This window comes from Erpetoichthys calabaricus, chromosome 17 (genome assembly GCF_900747795.2).
Source record: "Erpetoichthys calabaricus chromosome 17, fErpCal1.3, whole genome shotgun sequence".
NCBI classification, from domain to species: Eukaryota; Metazoa; Chordata; class Cladistia; order Polypteriformes; family Polypteridae; genus Erpetoichthys; species Erpetoichthys calabaricus.
Window position 1 is genome coordinate 32194769 of NC_041410.2, and position 24441 is coordinate 32219209.

At 37.7% G+C, this 24441-nt stretch overlaps 1 protein-coding gene across 1 annotated transcript in view; it reads right to left on the reverse strand.

Annotated features, from left to right (window-relative positions):
- Positions 1–22554, reverse strand: part of erfl1 (Ets2 repressor factor like 1) — an 81002-nt gene extending 58448 nt beyond the window's left edge. The window contains exons 1-2 of the mRNA XM_051920638.1: positions 21767–22554; positions 18237–18472 (exon numbers count right to left, since the gene is read on the reverse strand). The gene's annotated coding sequence lies outside the window, so the exon portion shown is untranslated. The remainder of the gene's footprint in view (positions 1–18236; positions 18473–21766) is intronic.
- Between the last annotated feature and the right edge of the window lie 1887 nt (positions 22555–24441).

The window sequence follows — 24441 nt, forward strand, 5'->3', positions numbered from 1 at the left end:
TGATAACAAGTCACCCAGTTCTCAGTAAGTTCATATCAATTGGTCAGTTAGGATGTTTGTTCTCTTATTCCCAAAATTCAGATAAAAGAGGTTCTAACACTTTGAAGGTTCCATAGGTAAAAATTCAATGAAAAAGTAATAAAGCTGCTACAACCTTTAAATCAATTTAATGTTTTAATTATTAAAGAATGCATATGATCAACCAATATATGGCAACATTTACAGGATGTGTAAAGTCAACATTCTAAGTCTAGAATCAGAAGCAGAAGCCAGAATGTACAGTATGTTTTGCAGCCTTTTGCAACCTGATTTATTTTCTTAAGGTCAACATTTTTCGACAGCCTTGTTTAAATACGTACACACACAAAAAAAATCACTAGTTTATATATAGTGTATAAATGAAAGGGTGCCTCTTAAAGTGTCAGTTTAATTACTGGTAAATGTTCTGTGTTAGGCTGAATCTAATTGGTACGTTTGAAAGGTGAAATATAATTTAGGTGTATTGTGCAACACTTGACTCGTCTTTATCAACATGTGGCTTGCTTGTGTAATGCTAAATGTGAATGCCAACGATGAACGGCGCTATATAATATACATTTTTATTTTCTCTAGACTTATTAGCTCTTGTTTACCGTTTTAATCTGAGGAAAAGGAAAAAAAAAACTACCTCAAGTAACACCTGACCAGTTCCCCCTTGTGACAACCCAACACATTTTCATCCGGGTACAAAGCAGAAAGATGCGCTTAAACTGCACATTTCTCAGCGCTGCACAATACTTCGAACTACAGTAACTCTCTACTCTGCTCTGACGCTTCACGCAAAGCAAACGCAATTCTCCAGAATGCCAAGGACCAGAGGGCGAGACCCCGCGGCTTACCACGCGGACACACTAAGACCCGCTGTAGTCAAATGCAGCAACTGACCTAACCAGAACATGTTTGGCATGCGGGAAAGAAGCAGCTTAACCTGCGTGGAATCCACTAAAAAGAAAAAGGACCAACGTTATAGATACCTGGACTGGTAATGGACTCTAGAGCAATAAGATAATACAGATAGCCACAATGTCGCCATACAGTTATGACGTAAAAAGAAAAAAGTTATCCACTCTCGGGGGGCTGGCGCAGTTCACACATCTGATATTAAATCCACAGGTTATAAGAATGCAGTGAGTAAACAAGGAATGGTGTTTAAACATTTAAAAGAACAATGAAAGGCTGCAGTGTTTTTTGTGGATTTCCAAAGAACACTTTTATCCAGAGTAAAGAAATCATTTTGAATGCTTTTTGGATTAGGTTTTGCTGCCTTCAAGCTGAAAAGACAAATAGTATGCGCACTGTACTCCCAGCGCTCCTGGACGAGTTTCATCGAGCCGGGAATTTTATTAACATCCACAAACACTTTGCAAATACCCGGCGGGTCTGCGCCATCGATTTCTAATTAGGCCTCGGTAATATGCAGAAGAGTTGAAGGAGGACGTGAAGGAAAATCTGATGCCCGCGTCACATCAAAGAACACAGGAGCAAAGCTGAGCTATGCCAACGGCGACTAACATGGGCGCTGCGCGAACCCTGCAATCGAGCCGGCTTCATTTCTACTTTGTAATGCAGGGCTGTGTTCTCTGCAAAACGCTTCTCTTTATTGCCCTCTCAGTAAATGACACATTGTTCTGTACACAAGCATACTTCCAAGAAGTCTAACACACAATTGGAAAGAATGTAAAATGCATAAATAAATAAATAAATAGGATAGAGTTTTCACTGATAATTGATTATTTTAGATGGCACCTTTCACGAATGGCGCTTTATAAAACAAACAAATCAAACCATCGAGATAAACTGCAGCATCAGATCAAGGAATTGTCAGAAAGGACTACAACTGCATGTTTACACAACATGCCATGAATGTGTACAGGGAAAGATTACAAGTAAGAGCGAATGACACATCAGGGTAGAGAAGCCATTTAGAACTAGCAAGGATGGACAGTCAATCTGAAATGCGAGAAAGAAAAAAAAAAAACGTGGGCTGCGATTTAAAGTTGTAATCGAGAGAGCCTCACGGACACACTCGGGAGTCCATAATCTGAAAAGATTCGGACAGTGGGCAGCAAAAGGGGAGCGAGGAGCGAAACTACTGAAGTATAGTCCGTATGTAATAAACAGTTAATGCACATAATCCACACACACTGCAAATGATCGATTATTTCTTGGTGGTTCACGTACATAGACTTACATTGTGTGACACTGACAAAGAGTGTGTCCCTTGTCCTCCATGGCATTATTAGTAAGATCTCCACAGTTCTTCTATTCTCACCTAAACCCGTAGTCACAAGTCTGCATCTCATTGCAAACAAATGTCGCACTTCTTGAATCAAACGTTTCCCCCACAGAAGGCAAGTCTGCAAGTAACACAAACAGGACTGTTAAAACCTTCTGAGCGTGGCTGTACTGAGCTTCCTGCCTTGCTGGATTGAATTCATTTCATCTTCTGATCTTTAACAGACTGATACAATATATATTTACCTTGGATTTTAACTCCATTCAAGCCTCACTTTATAGACTACTTTTAAAAATCAGATGACAATATTGTAAACTACAACAAAACAGCAACGTTTTTCTAATTCCCCGTCCATCCGTTTTCTGAGCTCACTTTTCCAAAGCAGAGTTGTAGGAAGGAGAAATCAAGGGGCACAAGGCAGGTGGACGGAACACCACTCAAATTTTCAGCTCATCACCAGCAAGACTCGAGGTCAGTCTACGGATGGCAAGTGAAGAAGATACCGGAAGAGACACACAAACTCCGCACGGAAGGAATCCATGCTAGGAATCTAATGATGGTCTGAACACGGCGAAAGGAGTCCTGATTAAAACCAACAACCACAATTTGTGGTATAGTGTACCCTCTTATAAAACAGATGCCAAAGTGGTCCTTCAGAACGATGGCATAGGGGATCCATATTTGCTTCTCAAAAGAATCATCCACAGAACTGTCGTTTATTTAGTTTTGTAACAGATTCTAAAATTAACCGTTTATTTGTGAAATTTCGGATTTTAAAATGACTCGGAGTGCATACTATAACACAGGAAGAGTTCAGGTCTTCTTGATCTGCTAGTAACTTGTCAGTTGTCTACCACACTCTTAAAAATACTGGTTCTTTAATGGCACTATATGGTTCTTTGCTGGGTTGTGTGGTTTCTTGTAGAACTATTGCGTGACAAAGCACCATTTCATTCTGGGAAGAGCTCTTTGAATATGAATTTGGTTCTTTGTACTTTGAAAAACTTCCCAATAGATAGGACAAAAATCTTTAATGTAGGCTGCCTATAGCAGGACACTGACAGATTAGGAAAACCTGGACTTAGCCTTTGTGATTGTAAGCAGCATGAGTTTCTTTTAAAATTACCATCTATTGGTATTTCACACATCTGTTACCATCTATTCATGGTTATTTACTGTATGTCACCTGTTACAAATCTAAAAAAAATAAAGGTCTTTCTGAAACCTTCATGTGGATGGGTCTTTAGGGAACCAATAATGTTTCCTCTATTGCATCGCTCTGAAGAACCGTTCTGGCACCTTAATTTTTAAATGTCTACATTTGTGTTTTGCTCACATGTTAAGAACCAGCTTCATATATAACAAGAACCCTTTCCAGAACAAAATGGATCTTTTTCAAGAAATGGTTCCTCGAGGATACCCACAGCACAGTACAGAACCGTTATTTTTCAGAGTGTACGTTATAAGAAAGTGCATAGCATAAACTGACAAAAGTGTCTTCTTGCAGGATATCCATCCATCCATCCATTTTCCAACCCGCTGAATCCAAACACAGGGTCACGGGGGTCTGCTGGAGCCAATCCCAGCCAACACTGGGCACAAGGCAGGAACCAATCCCGGGCAGGATGCCAACTCACTGCAGCTTGCAGGATATATTAAATGTAATTTTAGTAATTAAAGGATTGGACTGTCAAGTATCTTTATTCGGCAAACTTGTGTTTATAAAACACATTTTAAACAGAGCCCCCCTAAAAGTTAGATATCTAAACTTCTCCCAACGTTGTCGTGTAAATCCATGCATTGTCAGATTCCGTTCACTGGGGTCCTCTCCTAACAAAATAGAGGGCAATGTAGGGTCCGACCCCATGCAGGAGGGGCGCTGTTTCAACATCTAAGCACTTGTTATATACAGTACAGCGTACTGACATTTTCTATTAAGCCGGCACATTATTCAGTGTACTTTAGTTTTATACTATTTCTCCTCAAGTGCTTACTGCAGTAGATAACTGAAGTGAAATCTCTGATTTAACTATCTTGTTTGAATTTATTACAGCTTTGGTTACAAATATATAAAGATTTTTTTTTAGCATTAATGCATTTGCTGGCAAAGTCATGTATCTGTCACTGAGAATTTGTCAACGTCTTACAATAAAATGCATTATAATTACATGAGACAACTGTCTTTTATTTACCCATCCATTCTATACATTTTAGCCCGTTTTCTACCATTCGAGGGGCACAGGGGATGAACTCTTAAGGTGACAGCCTTGACCAGAGGTCGAAAAACACGATCGACACCCCAGCCCTTCGCAGGTCACATTCACGCAAACGCTGACCAGAGCCACTAAGCTGATATGAACACCTTTAGGATGTTTCAGGCATCCCAATTCTCCTGAAACGTAAGTGGGCAGGGAAAGACCTTAAAAAGCCCCCTCCCCTTGCAAACACACTGAGGAGAGAGTTAAAATCAGGTTACTGGAGCTTCGCGGCAGTTACAGAAGAATAAAAGCTTATTGTTTATTCACCTTCAGCAAATTTAAACACTGGTAAATGTGTGTACATTTTTGCTATTCTTATCCAAAGTAAAAAAAAAAAATTGCTTAACTTGCACTTAAGAAAACAAACTTCCGAAAAAAGGCTTCTTCAGAGATTACGTATATCCAGAAAATTAACATTAGAAATCCCTCTGGCTTGGTTCTTGTTTATAATACTACAGCGCAGATAAAACCGTACCCCCGTCTATCCGGACAACTCCGAACTGCTGGGCGGCCTGTGAACAGCTCCTAATAATTGCTGCAGGCGGCGAAGAGAGTCTGTTGACACGAGAACAGGGATCAGACCTCTGTGATAATTTGTTAATTTATCAAAGTGACGGAGGTTTGATTCACATCTTTCATAATGATAGGACGTTAATTAAACTTGTAAGGTCAGTTACACTGCCGACTTAGTGCGCGTGTTCGCTAATTGAACTCACCGAGTCCCAATTCCACACACGATTTGTTCACTTCTGTCAGATCATTTTATAACTTCAAAGTGCAGCCTGCCGACCAAACTGCGGACTGCACACTATCATTTTATTCTTCCTAGCGGCCTCTACATTAGACGTTCTGTATAGCGATCTGGATAATTACTGTAAACTTCGTCATCCCAGAACCGCGCTTTCAACCTGCTGTTTAAAGCGGACAATTCGCTTATTACCGCATAATGACCCGTAAGTCAACTGACAACTCGTCATCTGACAGCGTATCGCCTCTTTTCTAAAATCACCTGCTCTGGTGGTATACCCTTAAAGCATTCTTTCAGGCGCAGGATGACTGTCTTTTTAGAGTTATATCATTATGCTGGAGTGCCGACTAGGAAAAAAAATTACACAGTACTAAGACTGTTGATCTGAAATCTTGACATCCAACTTTCTAACACAGAAGACAATAGTTGCAGCTCACACTCCTGTAGCTCACTAAAACAAGGAAGACGGACAGTCAACCCTGTGCTGAAGCACAATAGTAATATAATACACTAGTGCTCGGAAAGAAACCAAGTAATTCTTTTGAAGATCGAATGACTAAACTAACAAAACAGAGATGTCCAGATTTACTTTAACACATTTCCAAACCCGTTCAATCCAAATCCAGGTCAACAGCACTGGGCTAAAGGCAGAAAGCAGTCCATCACAGGACCCACTCACGCACAGACCCACAATCGCATGCACTTAACCCAAGCAGATGCGCTTCTTTGAATGTGTGTGGGAAATTCCAACTGAGAAACTCGACGACCGTGACCACTACAACCGGGACAGCGACACGAACCTAAGACACGAGGCGAACAACAGCACTGCTTGAATTGAAATAATTATCTGTTTTTAACACCTTCTCCTTAATTTTAAGGACTTAAAGCTAAAATATTGTATATGTAATTATAATGCTTAACCGGCAGTATCTATGTTATGTTACGAATACTCAAACGTTCAGATAATCGAATTGCGAGAAACCGTAAATTGTGGAATATTTACAGAAGCGCACGATCCTTATATATTCACATATAGGTATTTTGGGTAAATAACTTTGAAGTCTCTTTAAAAAAAAGTAAACAGTTAACTGCCAATGTCTATCAAAATATTCAAGGTAACACATACTTGCAAGGAGGGAGTCATAGCTGTCAATATAACGCACACTGTCAGCACACTAAAAATACCAGGACCATCTTTGCAATTTAGAACTCCACTTTTTTAGGTCTACAACCATAATGCTCGCGCAAGCTTTGTGATCTGTAAATTATGTTTTGTTTTCCTTATTATTTTCATAATGCCAATCGACAATGTAGCAGATTCTCTTTATAATAGTCAGCATGGCACACCAATATACAAATGATCATTATTTAAAAGCGTGTAAACCAATTTTCCTTTACAAATTTTAAAGGAAATGAAAGGTACCTAGGCGAGATACCATCATGGACTGGTGCAAGTACTTCGCTTGACAAAAGGGTCACCAGTTAACTTAACCTTCGCATCTTAGGGGAAGGGAGACGAAGTCCTAAGACCGCAGTTCTAGTGCCACCATACACAGGTAGTGTTATTTCTAATTGAAACAGAAACTGTAGTTCAAAGTGGGCTCACACAGAAGACCACATTTCAAATAAGGACGGCAGACTGCTGCTGTGAAATATCGAGTGTATTCAAGTTTCGATACTGGAAACCAAGATTGATTAAGTAAATTCCCATCTTTAAAAATAAAATATATTTTTTCTTTACAAGAGATTCATCTATAAATTGCATTCGACTATTGAAGTTATTATTGTATTTGGTTTCTGTGTTCTAAACGTAATAACTATATAACTTATTTGTTAACGATTATGGATGAATATCTATCTATCTATCTATCTATCTATCTATCTATCTATCTATCTATCTATCTATCTATCTATCTATCTATCTATCTATCTATCCCATTAAAAGCAGCATTAATTATTTTATGGCATACTGATCTGTTTATGAAGAAAATTAGATAAAATAATTATTTTAAAAAAAATTAACTACAAGTTTAACGGTATGCATACTGGAATGGTAAATAAAAGGAAAATAAAGAGCCTATAGGTTTATGGGAGTGTAAGGGTTACTATAGTTATTTACATTAATTTCAACATTTAACATAACCATGCAAACAAATAATACTTTGCCTTATGAGGTTTGTTGAATATTATGTTAATTAAGTGAACAATAATTGCTTTCTCTAATGTATTGGCTGAAATAGAACAAAGGGGTTAGTAGTACTGAGTTTAGTACTAATGGACTCATCAGCTAATTCTATATACGGAATAAAGATTTGAAATGACTGACACATTAAATTAAAACATCTTAAATGCTTACAAATGAAGGCATAAAATAAGCATGTTTATCTTATTTAAATACTATCATTTTTCCGTGTGTTACTCGTTCATCGCTTTTGCAATCCGGGAAACCCATGTAAAATAAGTGAAAATCCAAAAATATACCTAACGGTTAAATCAAGATTCAGATCTGTCATTTCAAAGCATGGTCTGCTTTTAATATTAAGCTAACGTTTACTGCCTGACGTCCTTGACAATTATTTGACTTTTACTGAAGCTCTTTTTCAGTAAATAAGAAAATAAATATTAAACGCACAGTTAGATTTATAGCAGTTTAAATGTTTAAGACGTTCAGCGGATTTCATATTTAACTCGGTTTGTTAAGTCACTAATATCGCTTTTTTTCACGTGGAAATTTAAAGAAAAACGAACACTTCGTTTTAGAAATGATCAAAGAAACAATCGATAGCTTTTTCAAAGCATATTTAACAATTTGGATGAATTTTAATATTCATTACTAACATGAAGCATCGTAAATAACTGCAGACTGCAACCGGAAATATCTTATGAATGCTTCTTCTTCAAAGAAAATCTAACAATAACAGAAATAGAAATAGGGAAAAAAAATGGCGTCCTTGACATTTTTATTACATCAAAATATAAACTGAAGGCAACGTCGTTATGTCAGTCGTAAGCAAGACCCCTGTTGACTAAACGAACGCGCCCCTCGTCTCCAGATGATATCCTCGCGATGGGACGCCCGCTCACTTATTTGCTGAATATATTTTACATTACAACACATTGTGCCTTGATGTGCTATCATTGACAGTGTGGCTTACAATGCAGGACACTTTATTGGCTGTATTGTCTCTACAGCTTTGTCTTGTGACATTTTCCCGCTTTTGTGAAATGAGCCAATCTACATGTTTTAAACAGGTAAGTAAAAATGACAGAACTGCTAAAAACCAGAAGTCATACAAGTCTATCAAATGCAAATGTCCAATGGAGAACACGCGTATTAAGTAAAAGGACGATTTTCACAACAAAAAAATAATAAGCATTTTGAGTTTTAAATTGAAGTAACATTTGACATGTCAGATCTTCACAGCTTCACTATCCGCCCGTATTTATTGAAAGCACTACCGATTTTGGAAAGGAGTACTTTAATTAACAGTTGCACCACAAACTAAATTATGTTGACGTGACGATTGTTAAGCAGATCCTCAAGTGCCATTGCTTGCTCATTTACTTGCCTGTTTCACGATATTACTTTGTTCTGTTGTGTTTTTTTGAGAAGTCACTAGCACATAACCCACCTTCTTGCCTCTGTTTTCAAACCTGTCACTCGAACACACCACATTTATAAATATTAATTAAGGTGCTTGCTTGAGAAGTAATATTTCAATTGAAGATTGCGGGGACACGTCCCATTGGTTAACCTCAAGACATTGTAAGCGCCGCCTTCCGGCCAACAGTTACAGTGCATTCATTACTTTATAGATCGAGAATAACTTTTTAACATCCATCAATTTCCATTTCACGACTGTTCTAGTTCATTGCAGAGTCACAGACTATCCTGGCCCAGTATCAATACCGTACGCTTTTCGCAATTTCTAATAGAAAGAAAGAAAGAAAGAAAGAAAGAAAGAAAGAAAGAAAGAAAGAAAGAAAGATTAACATAGTTAATAGCCAGGTTGAGACCATCCTACACTTTTATTTTGTATTTAAAAATATCCGTTTTTCCAGCACACAGGCAATCAATGCGGCTTGCATTTTAAAGAAAACTTTCAGAGCAAGTCTGAAATGCATTGACTGGCAACTGGAAGCCATAAGTCTAAGGCATAATGATTTAAGGGATGTACAACGTTGACAGTTGACCGGAAAAGGCGAACTTGCTTTTCACTAATCCTTCCATCACTTACTTAAGCCTAGATATACTCTGAAGACGAATCCATGAATACCATCTTCTTCGAACCGTAGGTGGAAATAAACCAGCACATTCTGTACACTTACCCGAACAACTTATGTCATCCTTATTGTTTTGTCTTAAATGCAATTTGTCTTGATAACTAATTATTGACGTTCTGAAAGCGTCATTGATTATTACATTCAGAGCTGACTTGTTCGCTCACAACAAAAACCTTTCCTTCCTAAGCCTAAAGGCATTCTGTACGTTTGCCTCGGCGAGTGTTGGAGCATCTGTGAAGGGGAACTTCAATGGCCTCTTGTCCCGTGCGGGTCAGACACCGCCTTGCAGTCTTTTGCATCCCGGTGGGCTCCGACTCCCTGTAACTATGACTTTGTAAAAACAGTACTCAAAATGAATAGATGAAGTAATGCACAAGATCTTCCATACTTTAATTAAACAAAGTGACCCTCGGTGCAGGCCGGCTAGTCATTTGTTAAAATGTGAAGATAATTGATTACATTATTTTCTGTTACTTTACATAAGCCTTTTTGACATTTTACAAAACATGGTGTGACATCACCCGATTTTGCTGGACCGTCGCCTATCCTCTGCGACCCCGCATTGAAAGAAGCGGGTTCTTGAATTGGACGAGGGGCAAAGCACGCGTTCATTCTTTGTACCCTTGGATCACAGTAGCTGTCCATGCCACCTTGAACTTACTACGGTATCGCGTTTCACGTCATTTTTCTGCCTTAACATCCAGTGCCACATGTTTGTGCTGACAGCCTTGAAACATGTACTCTTACTACTGCGACAGTCATGCGCTTCCTAGGCATAGTCTAATTTGCAGTCCGATACTTTCATACTTTTTATGAATGTTGGTATAGACTTTAAACGTATGCATTTAGCAGCCTACACCTAAATTTTAGTTCTTTTTCCAGACGTCATTTTGCAAAAACACACAGCGTTTCTTGACGTTGACCGCTGTCTGTCTACGAGCTCGTCTCTTACACCTTCAGTTGCAGGCTCTCTTGTCCTCTCTTTCTGAGCCCCCCTCCGTTCTTCTCTCTCTCTCTTTCTCTCTCATTCTATCTCTTCCTCACACACACTCTCGCACACAACAGAGGGCCGTGTCGAAATCAATTAAAATTGAGATTGGAGTCGCTTCGCGGAGGTAAATATTAAAGCGAAGGAGCTTTGCTAATTCAAAGCATCGATCAGGCGAGGATGAGAGCAATAAATTATTTTGACAAGATGCAATCCTTCGCCGCGCGCTGCTATCCCTGCGATCGATTTCCTCTCTGCCGCGCGGTGAAGCCAGCGGCGCTCGCGGCAGCCACTTTCGTGCTATTATATTGTGCGTGCGTGTGTGTAGGTGTGTGTGTGTTTGTGTGTGAGAGAGAGAGAGAGAGAGAGAGAGAGAGAGAGAGAGAGAGAGAGAGAGAGAGAGAGAGAGTGAAAGAGAGAGACAAAAAGACAGAGAGAGAAAGAGAGAGACAGAAAGAGAGAGAGAGAGAGAGAAAGAGAGAGACAGAAAGAGAGAGAGAGAGAGTGAAAGAGAGAGACAGAGAGAGAGAGAGAGAGAGAGAGAGAGAGAGAGAGAGAGAGAGAGAGAGAGAGAGAGAGAGAGAGAGAGAGAGAGAGCGTGTACCCCTTTGCACAAGCATGTTCACTGAAGACGATACTACGTGGGCTTCCTGTGCAAAATCAGAAGAGAAAGTTACCTTCGAGCTTACATGCATAAAGAAATCAAAAGTACATTAGAAGGCGCAGGTGAAAACGGTGGTCCCAAGAAGTATTTTCGCCTCGGAGGTCTGCTACATGCTACTATAGCGGATAACATGACCCCGCTCTTGTTGACGACCCGCATAAACAAACATAACTTAAATGGTCACTGATGTATCTATCTATCTATCTATCTATCTATCTATCTATCTATCTATCTATCTATCTATCTATCTATCTATCTATCTATAAATGATGTATCACTGAAAGCTACCTCTTTCAGGGGGCTCAAAAAAAAATCTAAATGTATTTTGACACGAGTGTCTGTCATGCTCAATTTTCATTTCATAGGTAAAAATGATAACTTTATAATAAACAAAGTTGTAATTGCCTTTCCTTAACTGCTAGACGACGATCACAATTTTGTTCAAATGGATCCTATCTTTAATTTAAACTTCAGGCACTGATAAGCAGGGTAAATCTGTGGGGGAATTCTACTTCATGTCCTGGACCCTGGCTGTGATCGGTGTTCTTGACTGGACAGATGCAGACTCTGTGCACAAAGAATTAAATAAACAATTTATAGCACAGTGTATCACAGCAGCACACTTACAAATATTACATTTGTAGTTAGCAATATAGTTCTTCTTGTGTATTTCTAGGAGGTGTGTTTCATATTCTCATGCAAACCTTTTATAAAAAGACTGCAAAATATATTTTCTGGATATGATTATTACCCATATACTATATTCAAACACATTGCAGCTTTCAAATGATTGAGTGCAAAATCAGAAAGTGGTCCTAAATATAATTTAGCAGATTGGACCATTTTATGTTGTAATATTAACATAATTATTTTGCCACATAAGGATTCTAAATTATTTCCTATTTTATCTAATAATTATTCCTGGTAGTTTACAGGATACTCAGATACTTCTAATGTTATGCTATTGCAAAAATGTGTATGAAACCAACAATTTCAAAAACAGAAGTTATTTTCTGGTGTTAATTAAAAAAGAACAAATATTCAACAGTATTCTAAGTCTTAAAAGTCTCTCAATAAACTGAAAAAAAAAATCAATCAGAATGAGCTTGAACAAAGTAAACCTCTCAGTGTCTCATTAATCAAAGAGATCTACTGTGATCTTCACAGAGCCTGCGCCTCAAGAAAGCCAACCATTCGGTTGTATAGCAGGGAATACCAGAGCTCAGTGGTAGATTTCAATAAGGGTTACATTTTAATTATTACCTGAAACAGGGGGTGCAGTATGACAAGAAATCTAAGGAGATACTGAACAAGCAGATGAAAGCTTAACTAAATATTTTTAAAAAAGTTTTATACATAGATTACTTTCTTCACAACTCATCATGTTAACACAAATGTTGAAACCAACCCTTACAGAACGTAATCTGGGTATTTCAGGGTATTATGAGATCCATACAGCAATGCCAACAAACAAAATCAATAATAATGTGTGACTGGATGAAAAGGCTCTTCTATAGACTGCTATCTCATGGGACTTCTTTGGGTCATTGACAAATGTGGATGGATCTTATTCTTCAGGAAAGTGGACATAATATAACACAAACAGAGTTGATAATGTGGCAAGGGAAGTACCAATGAATGTATTTATCAAGGTAACTTATATGGACATCATCTTCTCTGTTGGTTAGACATGAAATAAGAATTTCACTCTACTTTGTAACGTGACAATACTTCTCTTGCAACGTGTGCAACTACTCCTACCTCAGGGTCTTAACAATAATCCAAATCAGTGTCATGGCATTGGGTTTGAGCTTATCTCAGACGCATTGGGTAAAAGGCAAAAAAATCACCCTGGATTGGACAGCAGCTCATTGCAAAGTCACACACACACACACACACACACACACACACACACACACACACACACACACACACACACACACACACACACATACATCTACAGTGAGGCCTGTTGCAAGTCACTAGTTTAGCTGTCCTGCACATTTCTGGGGTTGTGGGAGAACAACCAAGGTATCCACAGAGATAATACCTCCCAAGTAGAACATGCAAAATTCACACAAACAATGACTCGGAGCAGAACTCCAAACTGTGTGCAGGTTTCATAATGCTAACAAGTTACGTAGCTTGATATAGAGTAAGCGGATCTTATCAAACAGCATAGTGAAATGTCAGCTTTAAAATCCCTTAATGATTAACATTCAGAAAGTTTAGTGATTTTTGACTTTTCAGACATATTCAATCAGATTTATAGAATTGGAACAGACAGGATCAGATTTTCCTCTTCCAGGAAGTATTACAATAGTAGTTCATGCTATTGATCTCTTTTCATGAGTTAACTTCTCAAAATGTGCAAAGCTTTGATAGAATATTGTGGAGACCCATCATTTCACACAAGGACAAATGTAAGTTCTCCCTTGAGATTTCCAGGATTTCTGAAGCAAAATGAGATACAACACAAATCATCCAAAATTGTAACCACGATGAACAGGAAAAAGTACAAATGCATATATATATATATATATATATATATATATATATATATATATATATATATATATATATATATATATATATATATATATAATATTCTACTATGTGTGGCTAGGCCCATAGTTTTGATTAAGACTTGCAAATACTGATAAAATAAGAATGAACGTGGAAGTGACATTACAAAGGTGGATACCTCTTGCCTCCACCGTGGATCCCAAGGCAGAGTCCATTCTGGTGTCACTGAACAAGCTCATTACCAGGCACCTTGTATGAGGTCAAGGTGATCTGTAACACAGTATTGATTTGGTCCAATTGAAAACTTGAAGGCAATTTAACCTCTTCTCCCCACAGCTCTCCATTCCTTCAGCTGTGAGTTTGAAGATGTTATTTCCGTATTAATGTGTTGCATGTATTGATTTTCTTTCTTTAAAAATTGTAATTGTATGTAGTATCTCGGCCTTTTTGTCTAAAGTGTGAACCCCCTGTGAATACATTGGCAAATAACTTAAATCACTTTACCATTTTACAAGGGACATTCCATTTTAATTTATTTGCAAAAACATTCATAATTAATTGATTTACTGATCGCGAGCAAGATAAATGGTAAAACAAAAAAGATGGATGAAAGCATCATAAGAGTTTGTTATACTAGGAGAGGGGAAAGCACAGGAACAGCTAATACTTGAACATTTATTTAAGACAAGAAATTTTCAGTGATCAGGCAAGGGAAGCCACCAAGCTAGGCTTTCTTTGAAGGAATGTCCATCAAATTCTGTTAAATTCTAATCTTCCCATTTTTGATAAAGAGATCAAGGAAAATTAAATTATAAATAGCACACCTATACATGATCTTCTCTCTAGAAAAATATCAGATAACTCCAAAAATAATAATCTTTGCTATGGAGAATAACTATAGAGTACATTGTTGCAAAATATTTAAAGAATTATTATTATTATTATTATTATTATTATTATTATTGTTGTTGTTGTTGTTGTTGTTATTCACCTTCAACTTTACAATGCAAATGAATATAGCCATAAAACACAGAATGCTACAGACTTCTTAAACTTGTGGCTCATTTCCTATATTTACACTGTCTTGGAAATCCTGGCCACATTTTTCATTTTGACACATAACAAAAGCTGTGTTCAAATAGAAAGAGTGGAACTACTGAATGTGTCCATCTAGTTGATATGAAAAGACAGGGTTCTAAATGACATTTCATAGCTGTACATGATCATGTTTACAAACTAACAAACTGCAAGGAAATTTCAATAATTTTCACTAAAAGTTATTTATATGTCACACTAAACATGTATTTGCATATACCCCATACTGCTATATTTCACATTTCACTAAGACTATTTGAAATACTGTTTTGTTTTTTTATGAAAGGTTCTATGCTTACATTAATAGGATGATGAAATAAAAAGACACTTTAATGTAAATATTTTTTAACCTTATCTTCCTAATAAGAGATATACAATAGATATAATCAATGTTATTGACCATTCTGTGGATTTACATACGGCAGTGGTGACTCTTCAACAAGAAAAGGACTTTAAATAAATTGTAAATTATGTCCAATGGGTGCCTTCAGATTATAAGAGAACATTTCTCAACATTGTATCATCAACATAACCATATTCTATACTCTATTTGCAACACTAATAATTACCTGGCCTATGATTTAACCTGAACAAATTTTCATTGACAGAATTTAAAACACAAATCAGAAATTATTAATGATGACTATGACACAGAGTGAAAATCATTAAGAATTTACTTTTTTTATGTTCTACTAGAAAAATGAAACAGAAATGAAGAATGTAAAAGTCACTGTGCTCAGAAATGTTACTTACAGCATTAAAATGGCCAGCCTGTAGCACACTAGCCTATAGTATCACATGATCCCTCCAGAACTCAAAGCTTACAGCAGCTCCCATGTATCAACACGTGTTCACATTAAATAATCATTGCTTTCTTAGGGTGTCTTCTTATGTTGTGTGTATATGTGAGAGACAGCGTATGAGTGACTGTGAGGTTTGTTTTCCTATCCACGTAGTCCTCGTAGAAATATTCAAAGAGATACAGACGTCTGCTGTGATTTTACTGTTGGATACTTTCTAAAGTGTCTTAAGAGCCAATAATATTTATTGAAAGGAGAAATCACACAATCTATCTATCTATCTATCTATCTATCTATCTATCTATCTATCTATCTATCTATCTATCTATCTATCTATCTATCTATCTATCTATCTATCTATTAGCAGAATCAAACTTTCATGCCTTCAAGCAATCGTGTTAAGATTTGAAAGCTTTACTGAAATTTAACTTCTTACTAGTTGACCGATTATTTCAATCACTATTGAGGAATGCATTGTTTTTTCAAACCCTGCTAAGACTTTTTAGCACTACTGACACAATAATATCATGAAATAAAATATCCAAAAATAACCATGTTATTTAAAAACAACGCTTGTTAAAAATATCCATTCATTCTATTTTCAAACTCGTCCTGTTCAAGATTAATAATAATAATAATAATAATAATAATAATAATAATAATAATAATAATAATAATAATAATAATACAAACGTAGTAACGTAGTAAGAAAACGGTTAGTATAACGGTCGGTATTTTATCTTCTCTCGGGCAGCTCTCTTCACTTCTGCCGCAGTCGCTGACTCGTCTTATACCTGTTTGCACTTCATGTGCACTAAGCTTCTGCAGATCGCGCTCTTTTCGCAGTTTTGAATGGTGCCAAAGGCGAAGGTTGAAAGTTGTGTGGGAGCTCATCCAATCTTCATTAGCGTCAGGGAAGCAGTCAGTGGCTCCAGGGCTCTGACACGACTTGCCGGGCAGTGTTAAACACAATTTCACAGTCATAAACTAAACGAAGCAATATAAACTCGAGCTGTTTCAAACGTACTTATAGGTTTTGTCTCTCTTGGCTAAAGGACCGCTACTTTGAAAAGGTAAGAATTTAGTAAAATCTCGACATTCGTACATACAAAAACCAAATAGTAGCTTCAGAGAAAAAACTCGCAGTCATATATATATATATATATATATATATATATATATATATATATATATATATATATATATATATATATATATATATATACACGTTTAAAATTTGCTGTCTCATCCAAGCGATTTTGTAAAATTTCTTCATTCCGATATGTATGGGGTTTACTTTAAAGGACAACAATCAGATATTAATGAAAATCAACAACATAAAGCCTCCTTAATTATATAAACTTTTATAAACAATGATATTTCATAAATATACTTGCCCGATTAATTCCATTCTGTACAGCACAAGTAACGTAAATAACGTATTGCTCAACGTAAATCTGCTTATGTTGACTGATCTATCTTTTTTGTATCAGAACTAAATTAAAACAAAATCATTATTGAAATGTGTATTATTTAACTGATCAGTGACTGAAATTTGACTGCAATAAATGTTTGAAAATATCTCCTAATAACGTGCACTCTTTGTCGAGCTTTATTTAAAACAGTCAAGTTACGTTTCCATTAACTGAAAGTATAATAAAGTGGAAGCACAAGCAAGGTTATATTCTACTTCATTTGGCTAAGTTCCAAAATGCAAGTTCTTAACCCCGATCTAGGCCAATTATAAAACTTCCTCATCTGGGGATTATCGAACACCAGTGGTCAGACTATAGTGATATCCCATAAATTGAAATTACTCGATTGTAACTGAAATGTCAAACTGTGTCAGAACATTTGCAAGTAAATTTACTTTTCCCACCAAGTATGCCCGGCCGCATTCGAAAATTGTATCGTTTCTTGTACCAATGAATTGCTATAGAGAAAAGTTTTTTTTTTTTTTTTTTAACAATGCTAACTTGTGTGCACTTTACAGCTGCATATCCATAGGAAGATGACTTCTGGATGCACAGGATATTAGGATGGTCTGGAGATGGCAGGAGATGTGGATGTGAGTCCGATGGGAGGGTGGCGATGGGGTTGGGTGGGTATATTTACACCTATCTGTTGGCTATCCTATGTCACAGTGATGATTCCATTGCCGAAGAATTCTTTAAAGTAACTGAGCAGAATAATCATCGCAAGTCTACACAATAACTAACTGACAGGTTTTCAATCTTTTTCCAATCTATGTTGTGAGGATAATTGCGAACCTATATGTTCTTTACCTGGATTTGAAAATACAGATTGCACAACACGAAAAACGTCAGAGAGCATTTGATGAAAAGTAACCTTCTTGTTTAAATGAAACTGTAAAAGCGCACAATATTTTTTTGAAAGAGTGCAGTGAAGTAGTCTTGTGAATAACTTATTGGACTGATATGAAAGTACAAAATGAACATTATTAGTTTCAAAGTGAAGTAATGTCAGATAGATAGATAGATAGATAGATAGATAGATAGATAGATAGATAGATAGATAGATAGATAGATAGATAGATAGATAGATAGATAGATAGATAGATAGATAGATAAGTCTTACCTTACAAGCGCAGTTGGCGACACTGGGCTACCAAGGGCTGTTCGACTTTATCCGGCGGGTTGTGAAAACGAGCCACCATCGCTGTAGTGCAAACTGGGAAGTGTCTCCACTGTCTAACTAGTGTCCCAATACCCAACACGACTCCAAAGACATTAATCGGTCTCCGAGGCCACTTCAGGTTGTTTTTCGGCAGGAACCGTGCAACTCTGCTAACGGTGTTTCAGCGAATCTGTGTACTAAAGTAAATTTGTGAAAAGAAGACAGAAATATCTCCACATTAGTATAACGATTAGAAAAGAAACTTTTTTCAAGTCAATATATCTTATATATTCCGTGTTTTAAGCAGCCACCTATGAACAAAGTGCAGAACACCCCAACCTTACATAAGCCGTAACTTTTTCTTTCACGATGGGAAAAAGGACTCATTACAATACATACATGGTCTCGGTTTTGTGGGTCCAATGTACAGTCTGACGCTGACATAAAACTCATACGATAAGGCACAGCACGTTCCGGTTCTGTCCACCAATATCCTTGTCCAAGCGAAGGCCTCTTTCTAACTGCTCCAGAAACCCCCAGAGCTGCTTCTCAGCTCCGCTCCCTGCAGAAGCAGGCGTGTGTTTGTCTCTCTTGTGTGAAGGACCTGTCTCAGACAAACCCATTGCTCTTCTTCAAGCAGTAATACAAGAGAACCTCTCCCACCAACCAAACACACAGGGCTTGGCCTTCGGAGGTCGAAGACACACATGATGGGTGTTGCTAATCAGAGCGTCCGGAAAGAAGAATCTGTTAAATCTGCAAAGTCAAGCTTCCAGTACATAGTTGCTTATAATGCAGTTTTGTTTTTCAAGGTCTTGAAACGACAAACAGCAGAGGTATTTAAGGATCATGAAGTGCGATATTTAATGAGTACCTTCCAAAATATTTTATGAAGTCTTAGTTTCCTTTCAAAATTATAGCATTTACGTTTCATTAGGTAACTTGAAAAGGTAACCAGGTGATACATTACTTGGAGAAAAATAAATAAATAAATGAATAAATAAATAATTAAATAAAAGTTTAACGCGGATTTAGTTTAGCTGTCTTTTCTGAGAGTTAGGTGTATTTCTTCACATAATAAACCAAGACTGACCTGCATTCTACAATACTGCAGATCACTTTGCTTTATTATTACATTTTTTGCTGTTCACATTAAATGGGTCTGTGCGCTAATATGGAGCATTTTAGCACAAACACACATTCCTGTCAAATACTTTCCATTATCTGTCATTTACCGTTATTATTATTATTTTTTATACAAAGCCAACCTTCTAGAAACACATAAGATTATAAAGTTCACAAGAAGCACTTTTCCCGTAATCTGGAGCACTGACTTTCATAGGGCACACCTAACTATAACCGAACCTACATAATGATGCATGGACAATATTTCACCGCACATGGTGCCTGAATGTCTAAAGTCTGTGACATTTGTTTGACATGGCTCCTGATTAAGAACATGACTTCACAACAACGTTAGCTTTTCCTTACTTTAAAATGATAGTAATCCTCTACTCTTAACACTGACCATGAGCGTTGTGTATACGGGAAATTCTTCCTGCTCAGTTTCAAGGTGACGCAGAGAACTCGAAAGGAATTTCAAGCCAACAGGTGCAATAAGACAAAACACAATGCTCATACTGGGCACAGCTCGTTTAGGTGTACCGCCTAAGGGGTTAAAGCCACTTCCATGCTGATGTCCAGGTCCCGGTATTGCATGTTTCTCCTGCACTGCTTGCGATGCACTGCGCGTCTGCCTTTCCTACTGAGAAAGCTGGTAACTAGCTGGTGAATGTATGTGTGTCTGTGTGATTGTGTGTATGTGTGTGTGCGTGCCTGCGTGAACGTGTGTGTCAGAGAGAGGGAGGGAGAGAGAGAGAGAGAGAGAGAGAGAGAGAGAGAGAGAGAGAGAGAGAGAGAGAGACTGCCGGATTGCAGGAAGGCAGGTAGTTTAGCTCTGATGGATACACACACTTGCCTCTTAATCTGGCCAGCCGCTGATCGATACCCCATTTCCCTTTGTTGCCAGAAAATTCGATCCCTGCCCTGGAATTAGGTTCCTCGCCTTAATCTAAACGGAGAGCCTGTGCAGTCAGCTTGGTAGGAGCTGGCGAGAGCTCTGCGAGAGGGACCAGGGGTTTGTAATCGAGAGCGAAATGTAAAAAGACAGGGGGAATTGGGGGAGGGATGGAGGAAGGATGAAGAGTCTCCTAAAAAAGAAGAGAGTGGATCTAAGAATAATGATAGAGAATGATCATAAAGTCAAAGAGCAATGGCCACATTTCAGTTTAACTTACATGCAAAAATGAGTCACTGCGCGAATGGGTTTACATCACATTAAACAAATAGTGGGTCTAACTAAATGTTAAAATCTTCACAAAGGTTAAAAATACAACCACTATCTGCAACTGAAGGTTTTGCTTACAAACTGTAAGGTCAGGTTCATGGATACTTCAATATGTTTCTTAATTAAAAGTGTTACAACCGAAAAAGAAACAGCTCGGTTTCTTTCTTTCTTTCTTTCTTTCTTTCTTTCTTTCTTTCTTTCTTTCTTTCTTTCTTTCTTTCTTTCTTTCTTTCTTTCTGTAACATGGCTTTCTCATGTACATAAAGACTTTAACGTTATCAGATGTTAAGCATACGACTCTTATTATTATAAAATAATCAAACAAGTATGTCCTCAGTCAGCATAAAGCTTTAAACAAGACCTTACCATGTAATATTTTGTTTTACATTTAACGCCTCTCTTTCTCTCTCTGTATATAAAGACAAACATACAAGCAAAACTCTCTGCCCCGCATCTTCTGTAATATGTCCAAATATATTCCCGAGAACAACGACTTCACTACAGCAAGAAACTTTCATTCATTCATTCATTCCAAGCCCTTCTATTCCAATACAGGGTCACCATTAAGTTTTATTATATACATTTCATGTATTGTCTTTAAGACCAGTGTTATACTTAAATTCAGCTTTTTAAGACTATGTGCTTATAGCGATGCATAGCGTACACACTATGCAATAAACTGATATGAATCGGTTTTAGTAGACAGTCAAAACAGGTAACAGTGAACTATAACGTTTAAAACTAAGCGCTGTTCCGAAGTTGATCTAAGCAGTTCTAATCTCAAACTACTATGTATGTTTATAGAGTACGTCCGCGAAGACTGACAAAGTAAGTTAAAAAAAAATCCACCTCCTACGGCTTAATAGTTAGCCACGTGTCGGTTTCAAATCCCCGCCGAGTTCATTTGTACAGCGCCCTTCCTTCCTGATGGACGCGGTGGGCGGCGTGGCATTTAACTTTTCTACTGTTGGTCGACTACCCAACATCCTCAATCCTGTGTGCAGCGGCGAACCTCTACTCTGCTTTTCCTCTGAGGCAACGACCTTTAAATGCTATTTCACTTCAGAGGTTGCACATGTGATAATGAAGAGAAACACATAATTGCAAATACACAACATATTTAAAAGAGCGAAAAAATACTTACAGTTCTTCTTCATTTCCCGTGATAGTCCATGCCAGATAAACCCACAGAAGTGAAGTTGTGAGATGTTTTATTTTTCATCAGAAAACTTATTTTTATATTGATAGCTGGTATGGCTGTTGATGGAAAAAGCAATAAACCCCGACTTATATACCGAAATTAAAAAAACAATAAAACAATAATAATCCTTACAAACGATTAGGGTACTTAAAAATGGAGGGTGTGAAAGAATTAATGTGTAATTAAAGGCGGTAAAAAACAGTGCCCATTGTTTAGTGTGCAATATGCTTGAATGTGTGAGAGAGAGGACCAAATATAAGCTTCCTCCCAGCGCGGTACTTTGTGCTGTAAGACGCTCAACAGCCGAAGCGGCAAGAAAATATATGTACACAGAGCCAGTGCTCCGATCGATGCAATATAATTTTCCTGAAACTCGGAAAATAAAGTTCATAGCAGATCAAATTTGAAAACAGATGTCGGATCGCGGGTCTAAATAAGATTCGATCTCTCTGAATGGACTGTAGATAATATTTGGCCGGGCACTTGATGAAAATGACTGATTTTTCATTTAGAAGGGATGGCTGTTACGGAGAAGCAGAGATAAAAAACTTGTTTGCTGAAAATGGCTTTGGCTTTTTTTTTTTTTTTTTTTTTTTTTGAGTATCTCGCCAAAAAAAAAAAAAAGCAGTGTTGCCCCGAAGTGTGATAAATGGGACGACCTTGCCCGCGCATGCGCACTAAGGGGGAGCCCCCCGACCGTCTGGTTCAAAAATACAAAATAAATTAGAAATTTTCTTAGAGGAACCGCTTGTATGCATTCCCTGCCTGCAATAACAATTAAATATCGACCGGTTTCCAGACTCAGAGGGGGAGATACTTGGAGACTACCAAGTACACCCGTGATTTCTCTCTCTCTCTCTTTCTCTCTCTCTCTCTCTCTCTCTTGCTCTCGCTCTGTCTTTCTTACTCTCTGTCTTCTAACTTTATATATATATATATATATATATATATATATATATATATATATATATATATATATATATATATATATATATATATATATATATAGATAGATAGATAGATAGATAGATAGATAGATAGATAGATAGATAGTGTGTGCGTTTAACGGGATGGAGTGCTTTATAGCACCTTGCTTGAGTCAATGCTATCCCGCAGTGCTCCTCTCAGACAGAAGGTGTACAAATCTTGAAAATGTACAAACAACTATTTCTTGTTTCTTTCTCCTATAAACACTTACATAGTAATTTTATCTGGTATTTCTTACATTCGAAGTTTTAAGATCTTACACTGTTTTTTTTTTTTTGTTTTGTTTTTTTGGTATTAGGCCAGTAAAATCTAAACGCATTGAGATGGTTGGTCGCACTTTGTGTATTGCTTAAACAGACTTTCCGAGTTGTTAAAGGGTGCGTATGCTTGTGTGTATGGTGCTGGTGGGGATTTAATCACTTGCAAAATGCATTGTAAAACAGACAGCGTGTCTTGGTGGAACACTACAAAGGCACCCTGCACCGGTTCAGACTGGAGTGAACGTCGTCCCTCCGTGGGACCGAGGGAAGCAGGGACGGACGGAAGGACGGTAGCAATGAGCGCCCCCATGCCCGCGGCCCCTCTGCCTCTCTGTCTAGCCCCGCGCGGCTCTGCTGGAATTATGAAAAATACAGCCATCGACAGCAGACTTCAGCTTCGATTAACTGAGATGGGACATGACAGGCCGCGATCAATAGCCATACCGTCCTATAAAGTGTCAAGTAATGAATCAATTTCGACTAAATTTTCCATTTTTCAGAGGCCGTCGCGAGAGAGGAGAATATCCTCTTTTGTAAAGATATTATTATCGATTTCGGCGGCAATTTGACATCAGGGGTAGTTAATTCCACTCCAGAATAAAATTGAAAACACTTGAGAAAGAAGAGAGAGTGGGGGGGGGGGGGGGGGGGGGATGAGCAAGAAGAGGAGGGGGCAAAGACATCAGAGAGGAGATAGAGAGGGGTGAAAGAAAGGGGTAGGGAGGGAGGGGTAAAGGATGTAAGAGAGTCAGGTGAAAAGAGACAACAGGAAAGGAGAAGAATGACAACTGACCACTGCTTCTGCACATACACAAGTGAGGACGTCTTAAGGGGGATCGGCCAGGAGTTGTTGGGGTCTCAGAGATGTTGGGCCCCAGGGCAAAGTAAAATAATAGGAGCAAGTGATGGAGACAGGATGAGTGATTAGAAAAGTTGACAGTGGAGAAAGAAGCAGGAAAGTGTCAAGTATGAGAAAGCAGGCGTGTTAATTACTGCAGACGCTCAACGGCACATGATATTCAGACATTGTTTAATGGCAGGGATACTGGAGTACACAGGATCATTAAGTGCATAGAAATGACAAGCTTGTCATCAAACATTGTTGGTATCTGCATAGACCATTTGGATTTGTTTACTTATAGATAGATAGATAGATAGATAGATAGATAGATAGATAGATAGATAGATAGATAGATAGATAGATAGATAGATAGATAGATAGATAGATAGATAGATAGATACTTTATTAATCCCAATGGGAAATTCATAACATAATTCTGTGCTGTAATGCACTTCTAACAAAAGCAAAATTCTGAATCAGAGATAAAAACCTACATGACACAATGGGACAACCTGCAAAGGGAACATATC